Raw genomic sequence first — 13,609 nt, 5'->3', positions numbered from 1 at the left:
TGAATTACTGCCATCTGCTATGAAGGATATTTAGAGAGAATTAAAAAAGGTGTATTTCCTACAGGTTTGTTATGAAAAGCTCTGGGCTATCAGATGGCTTTTCCTAGTAGTACTTAACATTCTTCTAAATTTTATGCAACCTACTCTGTTAATGAAGAACAAGGAATTCCTTTTCTTAAATACCTGGAAATCATCATTTCAAAGCTACCCCTTCTTTTTTGAACCCCTTATTTTTAAACACTAAAAATATTAAATCTTGAGATTCAACCAATGTTTTTAGAGAAACATACCAGATCATATTAAAAGTGGGATTTTTAGAAATAGCTTTACTGGTAGGCATGACTGATACATTTCTAGAATTTCTGGTTTCATGCTTGCTCCTCTTCAGAAAAGGATTTCACTGTGTCAAAATAATCTGATAGTCTTAAATTCACTGTTTCTAAAATGTAGCATAACATTAAAAATATTTGAATGATTTATGTTTTATTGGCTTTTATACTGAATAGGGATTCTAGTTAACCAAGGTGAAGCATTGGCAAGATTGATTTCACGTTACAACCTGGGAAAGTGCCAAGGATACTCAATGGAATTTGCCACCAAAAAGACTAAGCTGCAGTGTGAAAAGGGTTGGAAATGCAAGACTATACTTGAAAAGACATGTGTGATACCCATACCTAAATAATTCCACACCCAGGACTCAGGGTTTTTAAAGATTTGTTTTAATTAAAAGAAAATTAACAGAGTAATTGGTAAGTTGCAAGTGAAGCCTCTGCAAATCCATCTTTATTTTCACATTTTAAGAATGTATGTGGTTCTTTTGTAGAGTATAAAGGCATTATTTTTTTTAAAAAGTGTCACCATTTGCTAGTAAAAACTGAGAGAACAACTTAGAAGAGATTAGTTTCTGGTCTAGACATGTTAATGTGTACTATGTGTTTTTATTTAGTTTATTTGTTAATCTAGTTTATCTGAAAATGCTCTGTTTGCGAGATTTGTTTGTACTCATTTCTCTCAGCATATGAAATTGGTCTTTTGTTTTGCTCTGTGAGTAGCAAATATTTGATATTCAGATCTTAGACCTACATACATATTTTGCATTTAACTTCTTGGCTAGGTATTTCCCTCTGAGCCATCTCATTTTTATTTTATGAAATAGAATATTCAGCAGTCAAGATGTTCAATATAATATTCTTGTATTCTAAAAAAAATAGTAGACAAATTACTAATAAGGTTTATAAAAAATGGTGTTATGTGTTATGGATTATGAATATTTTACTTCCCAGACTATTATATTATGCTGTAATTATTTAGGTTGTAAAGTCATTTATATAGCAAAATTACAGATGGTTCAGAAGGCGAAAGACACTAACAACTGAGTAAAGCAATAAAAAGACATTAAAAACTAATCTCCTCCCTCCAGAAAAAGAAAGAAAAGAAAAACATCAGATTCAAATTTGTGATGACATTGAATGAATACAAAATCAACAGGGAAGCTGGCAGGGAAAGTCACAAGTTGTGATCACATGGTGTCTTGCTTAACAACTACAGCAAAAAAGGTAATAAAACTGGATATGATCATGTGATGCTTTGCTTAATGACAAATTTTCTGTTCTTTATTGTGATTGTAATTCAAAGATTAGCTCTATAATCACTAAGAGTGCATATGAAATGAAAACAAGGCCTACAAAAGCATTATGTTCCACTGGAATGTGAGAGATCTTAAATCTTCTGATGGAAAGGCTCAAGAGAGTAGTTTTGTTTTATGTTCAGCAGTTACAAAATTTCCCCTAAAATTGTCCTCTTAATGGTTGTAGAGAAAGCCTGAGCCCCACGCTAGTGCTTAGGCCACAGAAACCGAGAATAATATGGCAGTTCATTAATAAATAGTGCAGAAATCTTAATCTACATTTTATGACTGGACTGTTGTGTAAGATCTTAAGACTTCTATAACTTCACAGTGCTTTACAGCCATCTTTAAGCAATTTATGGAGTCAATATATGGCCCCAACAATCTGGGTCCTCATTTTGCCAACCTTCGGAAGGATGAACATCGAAGTCAACTTTGAGGTGGTGAGAACCGAACTGCCAAACTGCTGGCAGCCAGCAGTCAGAAGAATTAGTTTGCAGTACAGCATTCTAACCACCAAGGCTTTATGGTTCCTCACCTACAGACAGAAATCTTTTTATAAACTAAAGCAATTACTTGCATTACTATAAATATTCTCGGAAAATTGTTGGAGCAGAATCTTCTTAACTCTTTTTCTCCCAATCAAGGTATTTAAGCTTGACCAAGCTATCCTGTTTCATTGTCTCTTTGCACTCTAAAAAGCAGCCCTTTCATTCTCGGAATCCAGATTACATTCCACCACATCTGAGTTTAAAGAAATTCTATGCATTTGTCTTAATATGAATGTTTATATGAAAGAGTTTTGACTTTTTCTAGTGCTTCTCCTTTTCACCAAGTTGCATAATTATACAGATAGTGAAATGGGTATTGATTTCAAAATAGACATATTTAAAGAATATGAATTCAGAATTCTTATTGCAGTTTCTACGATTAGGGTTCTAATCAAAAATTAAACACAGCAAACTTGTGTTAGTTTTATATCTTCAGATTTATTAAATTATGTACAGACATGCATATGTTTTCTTTTGGCTCTCTAGAACAAGTGCTGACAATTAAACTTTGTCTAGCCAGAATTTGGACTGTTAGTGAACAGGTGCATTATGTTATCTATGTTTCCACTTAAATGTGTGTTAGGACTTGAGATCATTTGGGGGGAAATGACAAAATTAAGTAGAAAATCTTGCTTGACTGATTCGGTATGGAAAATCCATGAAATTAAGCCAGGACATTAGGAAGGAAAAAAACACAGGCATTTACATATTTGAGGTTTGAGGATTTATTCCACATTCCAAAACTTTTCAGTAGAATAGGAAGCCTTTCCACCATGCTATTTTTGAAATATAGGAACCACTTCTTCAATACATAAAGTTATTTTAAAAAAATCCCCATGGAATAGATCCAAGATAAAATGTCATGTTAAGAATGTTATGGAGTTGCAGACTTCCAGATGAAAACATGGCAGTCTAGCACATCTCAGCAAAACAGCAGAGATAATACAGAGGCAAAGACGGACAGCCATGAGATTGCCAGTAGTCACACAAAGAAAACATCGTATGCTCACAGTTTTATGTGAAGCTTCCTTAAGAGACACTTGGTGTGCCCTAACCACTTTCTAAAGCATGGAGCAAAATTAAAGTGTAAAGAGATCTTCAGAGTATCACAGCACCTAAAGCCATCTGGAGCAGTGTACCTTCCATCCAAGAAAAATTAAAAGAAAGCAACTAATTACAAAGGTTTTTTTTTTAAAAAAAATTAAATGTAAAGTATTTTGGAATGAAAAATTTAAAAAACAGAATAAACAGTTAAATCTGGAATACTGCCTCATTTAAAGATTTTTTTAAATTAATTAAAGAAAATTTGCACACACTTTCATTGACTCCCTTCCCTCCCTCTCTCTCTCTCTCTCTCACACCCACCCACCCATCCATCCATCCATCTGAGACAAGATTGTTTAAATTTGAAGCTGAATGGCTCACCTTGTTAAACAAAGAAGTACAGTAAGTAGAAAAAGAAGGCTGCCATATAATTACAGAGTGCTCAAAGGGAATAATGCACATGGGGAAAACTATATCTTATTTTTTACTCCCTTTTTATGGATTAAAATTTCAAATTAAAAATAATGATTATTACTAAAGGGAATCAAAGTTATAGAAGGGAGACAGGGGTGAGTTGCTGCCAGCGTTGCTGCTGGTTCACTGTGTGCGCGCTTTGCACAGTTCAATGTAAATTGTGCTGCACATGCGCAGAACATGAAAAAATAACTAAAAAACAAGACAGCAATGGCAATGGCGACCAGGAAACTCATTCTGGGGTGTGCCCAGCCTGGGGATAAAGATTGTAATCGGTCCCCACCCGAATGATGAATGTTGTGTACTATTTTTATTTATGTATTGTTTTATGTCTTACTGTCTTGTACTCCCCTCCCTATATATTGTAAGCCGCCCTGAGTCCCCTCAGGGAAATGGGCGGCCTATAAATAATAAAACCTAAAACCTAAACCTAAACCTAAACCATCCCTACCGGTTTGGTGACCCAATCCCAATTTCCACTGTTAGTTCGCCCAAACCAGAAGCAACCCATCCCCTTCCTTTGAAGGAAGGGGATGGGGTTGGACTAGAAGTACCTTCCAACTCTGTTATTGTACTCTATTATTGGACAACTTCAGAACAATATATGACAAATACATTTAAATTGTAGCAAAAGAAACTATTTTATTGACCAGTAAGATTATGTGTATAAAATGTAGATATGATGATGTGCCCAAAATGGAAGATAAAATAACAAATACTGAACCACTTATGGATTTTTCTTTGCCCTCTGAAAATGGAAAATGCTAAAATGATACTTTTTAGATTGGATGATGGGAAAAAGTATTGAATAAGGGACAAAGTAATGATGCTTATATTTAAGCAGGAAGAGGGATAATTTTGATTGTAACTGCTGTAATGAAAGTTGCTTTTTTCACTGTTTTTTCTTTCTTTTCCACAATATACCCTTCCACAGTCCAACAGGATCTAACAGATAAATGCATAAGATAATTGGATATTATTTTAATCTTACATATCTACCATTATTATATATTGATGCAGAATAATGCTTTACTATTACTACTTTATTCTCCTTTTAGTTATCATGGAATAGTATTGTACATTATATTACAGTAAATAAATCTGATTTCCTATTTTATTTTCTAACTTGCTTATATTTGTATAATTTTCCTTATATTTTCTTTCAAAAGATACTAATGAACAATAAATTTAACTATTGACAAAGAAAGCAAAAGAATGCATTCCAGGCTTTGGAATTATTGCAACTGCTGTTCTCAAAAAGACCACAGGCAGTCCTAGTCCTGAATTTAGGAACTTTTATCATGTGGTGGAAGTATCATAATACAATGCTTTTGAAATATATGCCTAGCTTTATAATTAGATAGATATTTATCAGTTCTACATGTAAGTAAGCTACATGAGCTTTCTGAAGTCAATATTTAGGGATTTTGTAAACATACTTTTAAAAATATGTCATGTCTACAATCAAAATGTATATAATTTAACATGTGTAATCTTCATATTCATCCAGAAGTCTGTTGAATTCAATGGGACGTATACCTATTTATTTATTTATTTATTTATTTATTCATTTATTCATTTATTTATTTATTTATTTTGTATGCCGCCCACTCTCGGAAGACTCAGGGCGGCTTACAATAAAAAGGGAGGGGGGATATAAAAATAAAACAACAGTTTAAAATTGCAACAACATTCACAACCTAGAATGGGGCTGGACAATTCAACAGCCCCAGGCCTGCCCGAACAGCCAGGTCTTCGTCGCTTTATGGAAGGCCGGAAGGGTAGTAAGGGTCCGGATCTCAGCGGGGAGATCATTCCATAGGGCCGGAGCAGCTACAGAGAAGGCCCTCCCCTGGGGGGGTCGCCAGCCAACATTGACTGGCCGATGGAATCCAGAGGAGGCCTAATCTGTGCGATCTAATTGGTCTGTGGGAGGTAATTGGCAGGAAGCGGTCTCTCAGGTAGCCAGGTCCGATGCCATGTAGGGCTTTAAAAGTAACAACTAGCACGAAGTGTGTTCGGAGACCAATGGGAAGCCAGTGCAGCTCGCGGAGGATAGGTGTAACGTGGGTGTACCTAGGTGCACCCACATTCGCTCGCGCGGCTGCATTCTGGACTAACTGAAGTCTGCGAACACTCTTCACGGGCAGCCCCATGTAGAGAGTGTTACAGTAATCCAGTCTTGAGGTGACGAGGGCGTGAGTGACTATCCGAAGGGCCTCCCGGTCCAGATAGGGTCGCAATTGGTGCACCAGGCGAACCTGGGCAAAGGCCCCCTGGTCACAGCCGACAAGTGATGTTCTAAAGTCAGCTGTGGATCCAGAAGGACTCCCAAATTGTGAACCCTCTCTGAGGGGCCTACACAAATGGAAACAAAAATCTAACAAAGAAAAACTAGATTACATCATAATTGCCTTTGTTTCCTAAAAAAAGAACAGAATACATAACAGTTACTCTCCATTCCTACTTTGCAATTTTAAATATCTTAAAATTCCTTCAGTTTCACTTATTTTGGTCCTCCTTTACCCACACCCAGTGTTTAGAAAGCAACAGGAGCCTCACATTTCAGAATAAGCTTGGCATTTGGAAAGTTAATATTTAAGAAGTGCAATAAAACTGGAACAAAATTGAAAATATAAACATAGCTTAAGTTGTAACTATGCCAACTAGAATAGGATATTTTAAACTACCTAACTACATAAATGCTAAGAACATAAACAGTACCTTACTGGATCTGATCCTTGGCTGCTAACCTTATTGAGAAGACTTTAATTAGGAGATTTATCAAAGTCTTTTTGAAAATCTAAGCAGATGATGTCTATTGGTTCTATGTAGTTTATTAACACCCTAAAAACATTCTGTTATGTTAATTAAAAACATGCAACCTGTCCCTACACTTGGCCTCTGCAGCTGAAAACTGAAAAGTGGTCAATGTAACTCCAATTCTAAATAAGGTTGATGGGGAGAGCTCGGAATTTATAGGCCTGTTCAGTTTAAATCTGTTTGGGGAAGATACTTGGAAAGTGTCCTTAAAGATAAAATGATGAAACATTTGGCCATACAGAGCTTGATCAGAGATACTCAGCATCCTTTCATTAAGAAAATGTCTTTTTTAGCCAACATATCAGAATGTTTTTAGGGTGTTAATAGACAAGTAGAGCCAAGATTTCTCAATAAGGTTAGCAGTCATGGTAAAAGGGAAACCTCCATTGTGAATAAACAGCTAGCTAAATAATAGAAAAAAGGAATAAATAGACATTTCTCACAGGGATGTAACTAGTAGAATCCCCAAGGTTCTGTCCTAGGGCTTGTGCTTTTTAACATTTGCAAATGATATGGAATTGGGCATGAGTAGAGAAATAGCCAAGTTTGCTGACAATTGTTCAGAGTAGTTAAAAAAAATAAGGGACTGCAAAGAACTCCAAAGGAATCTCTGCAAATTAGGATAGTGAGCATTAAACTGGCAGATAACATACAATGCATTGTGATAGCGAACTTATACCATGCGTGCCAAAGGTGACACACAGAGCCCTCTTTGTGGGCACATGAGCCGTCGCCCCAGCTCAGCTCCACTGCACATGAACGCATGCCTCCTGCCAGCCAGCTAATTTTTGAGTCTCTACCGTGCATGCATGGGGGGGGGTTTCATGTAGAAGATGCATGTGCATGCAGGGGGTGGGGGAGTCACATGCATGCCTGGGGGTGTGGGAAATGTGGTGCGCCCCCCCTGCAGCCCGTTTTTGGTCCCAGGTCATGCACCCATGTGGAGGAGGGAGGGAGTGGGGAGTGTGCACATGTGCAGAGGTCTGTGCACATGGAGGGGTCTCGCACGCATTGCATTATGGGCGCGGACGGGCGTGCTTTTGGCACGCAATGACCTACAGGTTAGCCATCACTGGTCTAGCAGTTTAGATGATGTGTCATACCCACAGCCTTTGGGTATGCATTCAACAACCCCACTCAGCTATCTATGTTTCTAACATTTGAATCACCGGACACCCCCTTCCATAAGAGGAGATTTCTCACGGTGAGAAAAGAACAGCTTGGCCCTTAAGAAATCAGTCTTTTTTAAGGGAGGAGAACTTTTCCTTAATCCAATGTCCTCTTGTTCAAAGATCCTCATTCTCTGATACAGTCAAGTAGTTGCATGTGGGATTCTACTATCACATCCCTGAGAGCCCCTTCCACCTGCTTCTCTCTTCCTCTCTTACTTAAGTAAAACAAGATGGCCTCAAAAGGGTCAAACTTGTTTTCTGAGCACCAGAAACCCTCTACACAAAGGACACATCCATGATCTCTGTCCAGTGGTTAGATAACCATACATGTGACACTCAAACCAATATACTATGTATATCCCATACCCCTGATTTCACACATATTTTAGAAGATATATGTTTACATTTAATATTTAGCCTTACTGTTCAATATATTTTAGAAACCTTTTTCTTCTGACTTATACCAAGAAACACTTATACCACATTAATCATTTTTGAATTTACTACACATAATTTAGAAATAAAATGTTGCTATTTACAACAGCAATGATCCAAAAATAATTAGATATTAGGTGCTACAATGGAGTATCAATGGCCAAAATAAAGTTGGTGACACATGAGTCACGCCATGAAAGAGTCACTTGATAGTAAGATGGATGTCATATTAATAAATATTTTAAAAATTAATATATGTTCCATATATAAAAACAAATTAGATGAAGTCTGAAGCAAGGAAGACAGAAAGGTTATTAATGAATGGGAAGAGAGTACAGTAAAGCCAAACAATAATTAAAATGTCAGCACAATAAAATTAACATTTCATCATGTATTAACTTTAGATTCATTGCATTTTGAAATAACTATTTTTTTTAAACTGTTTTATTTCATTTTCATTTTCATTTTATACAATCACTTATATACTGTGCATAACAAAAAAAAATCCACCATAAAAAACCAACATAACACTTCAATCCCCCATACACCCTTTCTTCTCCCCCTCCAACTTTCATTTCTCCCCTCCAACATTCCCCTCTTCTACTTCCCTTCCCCCTCAGACATCTCCCCTTCCCTCCATCTCACCCTCCTTACATTCCCCTCTCACTCCCTCTTTACTTCTCCCTCTTCTTTCCCTCTACTCCTCACTTTGGTGTATCTCTACAATTCATTAATCTATTCAGTTTATATTTTACTCTAAAATTAAGAAAAATAATAATAATAAAAAAGAGAAAATAAAAGAGAAAAAGAAAAAAAAAGAAAAGAGAGCAACAGTATACAAGTGCATTCTTATTGTTCTGAGAATTGAAACTGTATTTCCACCCTCCCCCCTCCCCCCTATAATCCCCCCTCCCCCCTATAATCCCCCCTCCCTAACCCCCTTACGACTTCCCAGGTCCCATACCCGGCATAATTCTTTATCAAGCACTGGAGTATAATAAAACCAACTAACTTTAAAGTTAAAAGATAAAAGAAAAACAAAACAAAAAAAAAAGAGAAATAGTAAAAAAGAAAAAAAGAAAAAGAAAAACAAGACGCACACACAAAAAAAGAAAAACAAGAAAAATCAATAAACCCACTACATTAACGCAGCTTCCCATCATCTTTAAATCTTAAACAATGTACCTCATTCCAAATTTCAGTTATTTTATTACTTGCAGGGTTTCAAACTATCTTGGAACCAGGTAAGTTAGTCAAATGGAATTCTCCAACTAAGGGCCTCATTACTTTATCTATCTATTCAAACCTTTAATTTATCTCTTTTTTATCCAAATATCCAAACCTTTCTATAAAGCCATTAAACTCAAGTACTTCTTTCATTTTTCATTTCCAACACCTCCCATCCTGCCCTTACCCACATCCACATATAAATTTTATACCTTCCACCCTGCCTTTACCCGTGTCCACATATATATTTTATCCGCGTCCATTGCTCCTCTCATATTTACTCCACTTTCCTGGAGACTCTCTGACTAATCTTTCTTAACCTTATATTCAAATAGCAATTCATACAAACATCAGCTTACATTCTGACCCCGAGTAATCTAATTGAACTTTCGCTACCCTTCCATCTCCCTCGCACCTCCCAACTCCGTTCGTCCCAAGCCACAACTCAAGAAAATCACGATCTCCGCTCTCCTCGCCTGGAAAAATAATTCATGCGCAATTTAAATTAGAGTTCAAACAAATCTTATATACAATATATGTCCACAATCAGCAGAGCTTCTTTCAGCCTCCATGTCTCATCATCGATATACAACTTTGCCCTTTTTGTACCAGGCAGAAATCATGAAATTTTATTCGAACTAAAAATTTGAAAAGTATTTTAAAAGCATCGCTAATTCTTTATTCTTTACTCTTCTGCCCTTCCGGAAGAGGAAAGCAACGCCCTCCGCCTTGTAGCCACATGTCCCACTGCTTGTCTTCTCCTTCTCCTTGTCTCTCTCCAGGTCCGGATGAATCAGGAAGTCCCGCCTTCAGAATCTTGTAATAAAAATCTCGGGCTTCACAGACAGAATTAAGACGATGTTTTTGATTCTCAAATGTAACTGTAATGCCAGCTGGGACTATGAAATAACTATTTTGATTACATTTTCTAATTAGAATTCTCTGGATTCATTTCAAAAAATGCTGTCTCATGGTTTTTCCAGTCGTTTCAAAGATATATGCCTTTCTTTCTAGGAATAGTCAAGGCAGTAACAACATTAAGGGGGGAGAGAGTATTTTATGTTAAAACAACAATGTACATTAACTGCGGTATTTTTTGGAGTATAAGACGCACCAAGGTTTTGAAGAGGCAAATTAAAAAAGAAGTAGGTAAGTAGATAGAGGGATAGAGAGGGAGAGAAAGAGAGAAATACAGTAGGGAGGGAGGGTGAGAGAGACAGTAGTTAGATAGGTAGGTAGATAAAGGGATAGAGAGAGAAAGAGAGAGTGAGAGAGAGAAATACAGCAGGTAGATAGGGAGAAAGAGAGATAAATAGAAAGATAGGGAAATACAGTACGTAGATAGGGAGAGAGAGTGAATGAGGGTAGGTAGGTAGTAGAGGGATAGAAATAGAGAAATACGGTAGGTAGGTAGGTAGGTAGGTAGGTAGGTAGGTAGAGGGATAGAGAGAGAGAAATAGAGAGATAGAGAAATACAGTAAGTAGGTAGGGAGAGATAGAGAGAGAGTGTAGGTAGGTAGGTAGAGGGATAAAGAGAGAGAGAAATAGAGAGAGAGAGAAATACAGTAGATAGGTAGGTGTTTCTGCTGGCACAGCACTTGATCAATCTATTAATTAGTTAAAGAGCTTTCCAAAAAGGAAAAAAAAAATTTGCACTCTGCAAGCCTCCCCCAAAAAATGACTCATTTTTCACAAAAACAGGCCTATTTTTCCAAAAAAGGCATGAATAGACTTGAGGGGCTTACAGAGTGCTCCTAGGGGGTTAGGGGCAAAAATGGGCAAAAAATGGCCCATTTTTCATGAAAACCGAGTCGTTTTTTGTCAAAAAAAACTGCATGCATAGCCTTATGGAGGCTTATGGAGTGCTGCTGGAGGCGGGGGTGGAGGGCAAAAAATGGGCCGCTTTTCACTCATTTCTGCCTTCCCCAACCTCCAGGAGCTCTCTGAAAGCTTCCATAAGGGTATGCACAACCATTTTGGCGGAGGGGCGGGGCTTCGGGAGGCAAAAAATGCTGTATTTGATGTATAAGACGCACCCAGATTTTCAGCCTCTTTTTTGAGGAAAAATAAGGTACTCTGAAAAATATGGCATTCTTAAAGCAAATTGACAAACTAGTCATAACAGGAACAGTAAAAGCTCATCATTATAAAAGCATCTCTCTAAAACACCATTGAGATTCAACTACTAGGCAACAGTAGAGCTAGCCAAGTGGATCTATGAAGAAAGAAGGATCACTCTGTTATTTGATGCCAAGAATGTGGGTGGCAATCTCAGCCAAAATCCAAAGAACCATTTAACCATTTCCACATGGTCAAGAAGACTTTGATTCATGCTACACTGCATGTAAACTGAGGAGAAACATCATTCCTACAATGACAGAGAGAGACAAACAGAGAGTGTTCCAATGTTGCAATAGGAGGGGGGTGTCATACAGTGCTTGCATTTAGTTAAATCAGTCTGCAACTACCCTGTGGAAAAGAGTGCCAATAATTGGCTTCTTTCACCTCTGTTAGCCATGAACAAAAGCGCCATTTGATTTCACAAGGGGCAAAATGAACCAAAGGTAGTCAACCAGCTGAACCAATGGGGTGGAATAACAATAACCTGCAGCATTTTCTTTTTCTCTTTGTTCAAACTTTCAAAGTTGTTAATTAAGTCCTACACAAAGCAACCCCACTGGATTCTTTCAATAAGGCATTACATGCTGCTTTACTTGTATTTAAAAAGGGAATGGAACCTAAACTTCTAAAAGACGGTAACTAGTCCAATTATTTTTGTGTATTTTTTAAAAGGAAAATACAGTTACAATTTACCTCCTGAAAATTATTTTCAAGAAAATAAAGGGTATTCTGTGAAGCTTACTCTATCTTATTTTTAGTGTGATGTTAAAAAAAGAGCAATTTTTGATAAATGCCTTCTCTTCTCATAAAGAGGTTATTTCACAATTCAGAGTCAAAAGAAACATAAACACACACTATAGATAGTCCTCGACTTCTAACTACAATTGAGCCCAAAATTTCTGCGGTTATTAAAGTTTTTCCCATTTTGCAAAGTTGCTTGCCACCGTTCTTAAGTAAATCACATGCTGTAAAGCTGTTAAGTTAGTAACATGATTATTAAATGAATCTAGCTTTCATTGACTTTGATTGTCAGAAGGTTGCAAAAGGAGATCGCATGACCTTGGGACACTATAACAGTCATAAATAGATGCCAGTTGTCAAGTGTCCAAATTCTGATCATGTGACCACAGGGATGCTGCAATGATCCTAAGTGTGAAAAATCAGTCATAAATCACTTTTTTGAGTGCCACTATAACTTCAAATAGTCTTTAAACCAAAAGTTGTAAAACTAGAACTACCTGTATTCTCCGGAATCATGCTAATGAAAAATCCAAAAAAGCTTTTCTTAAAAAGTATACAAAACTGTGTTTTTAGAGATTCATGACAGAAACAGGTCTGCATTTCTATCACAATACAAGGCAATGATAAAATTGCCTATAAAACAATAATTTCTTTTTTAAAATCCATTCAACAGACAACTTCCCAATATATTAGAACCCACTTTGGAAATTTCCCCTTAGTTAAGCAATGGATTAATACCGAAGCTATAAAACATAGGCTATTAAGCTAGCTTCTATATATTCCAGTTATGATTACCAATCTTAATTATTTCTATTATATGTTTCAAGTAGAAGACTATACTCACAAGCCAGAAGTTCAAGCTATCATTCAACCTCAAAGCTCACTAAATAGTTTTGGGTTATTTACTTTGGCTCAGTTTTCTTCCTTCTTTCCTTCCTTCCTTCTTTCTTTCTTTCCTTTCTTCCTTCCTTCCTTCCCTTCCTCCATACCCTCCTTCCCTCTCTTTCTCTGCTTCTCTGTCTCTCTTATCCTCAGTTTTAAATTCCTGGAGATATATAAAACTAATGAATTTATCTAAATTGTTCTGTGACATAAGACATACATATAGAATACAATGCTTTAATATTTTTATTATAAAATATAATATTTTTATCTTAAATCAATCACTCAGGCAGTAGGTACATGAATGAAAACATGTGTTTTATCAGAATATTAATGCTCCAATATTTCTGCCGCTTTCTTGGAAGACCAGTCAACATGGAACCCTTAAACATGCCAATAAATAAACGGCTGATACTTTAGCCTTCCTGGAGTAGTGAATTATTAAAAAGGAAAAGCAGGCCCCCTCATATCTTGCCTTAGTCAAAACAGTCCAACAAAGCTGCACCTCTCTA

The 13,609-nt window shown here is 36.7% G+C and overlaps 1 protein-coding gene across 1 annotated transcript in view; it reads right to left on the bottom strand.

Annotated features, from left to right (window-relative positions):
* The window catches only part of LGR4 (leucine rich repeat containing G protein-coupled receptor 4), a 69,449-nt gene that overhangs the window by 40,257 nt on the left and 15,583 nt on the right, over window positions 1-13,609 (bottom strand). The gene's annotated exons all lie outside the window — the stretch shown is intronic.

Source organism: Thamnophis elegans, chromosome 1 (assembly GCF_009769535.1).
Source record: "Thamnophis elegans isolate rThaEle1 chromosome 1, rThaEle1.pri, whole genome shotgun sequence".
NCBI classification, from domain to species: Eukaryota; Metazoa; Chordata; class Lepidosauria; order Squamata; family Colubridae; genus Thamnophis; species Thamnophis elegans.
Note: the sequence above shows the minus strand (reverse complement) of the source record. Positions and strands in the feature narration are given on the sequence as shown.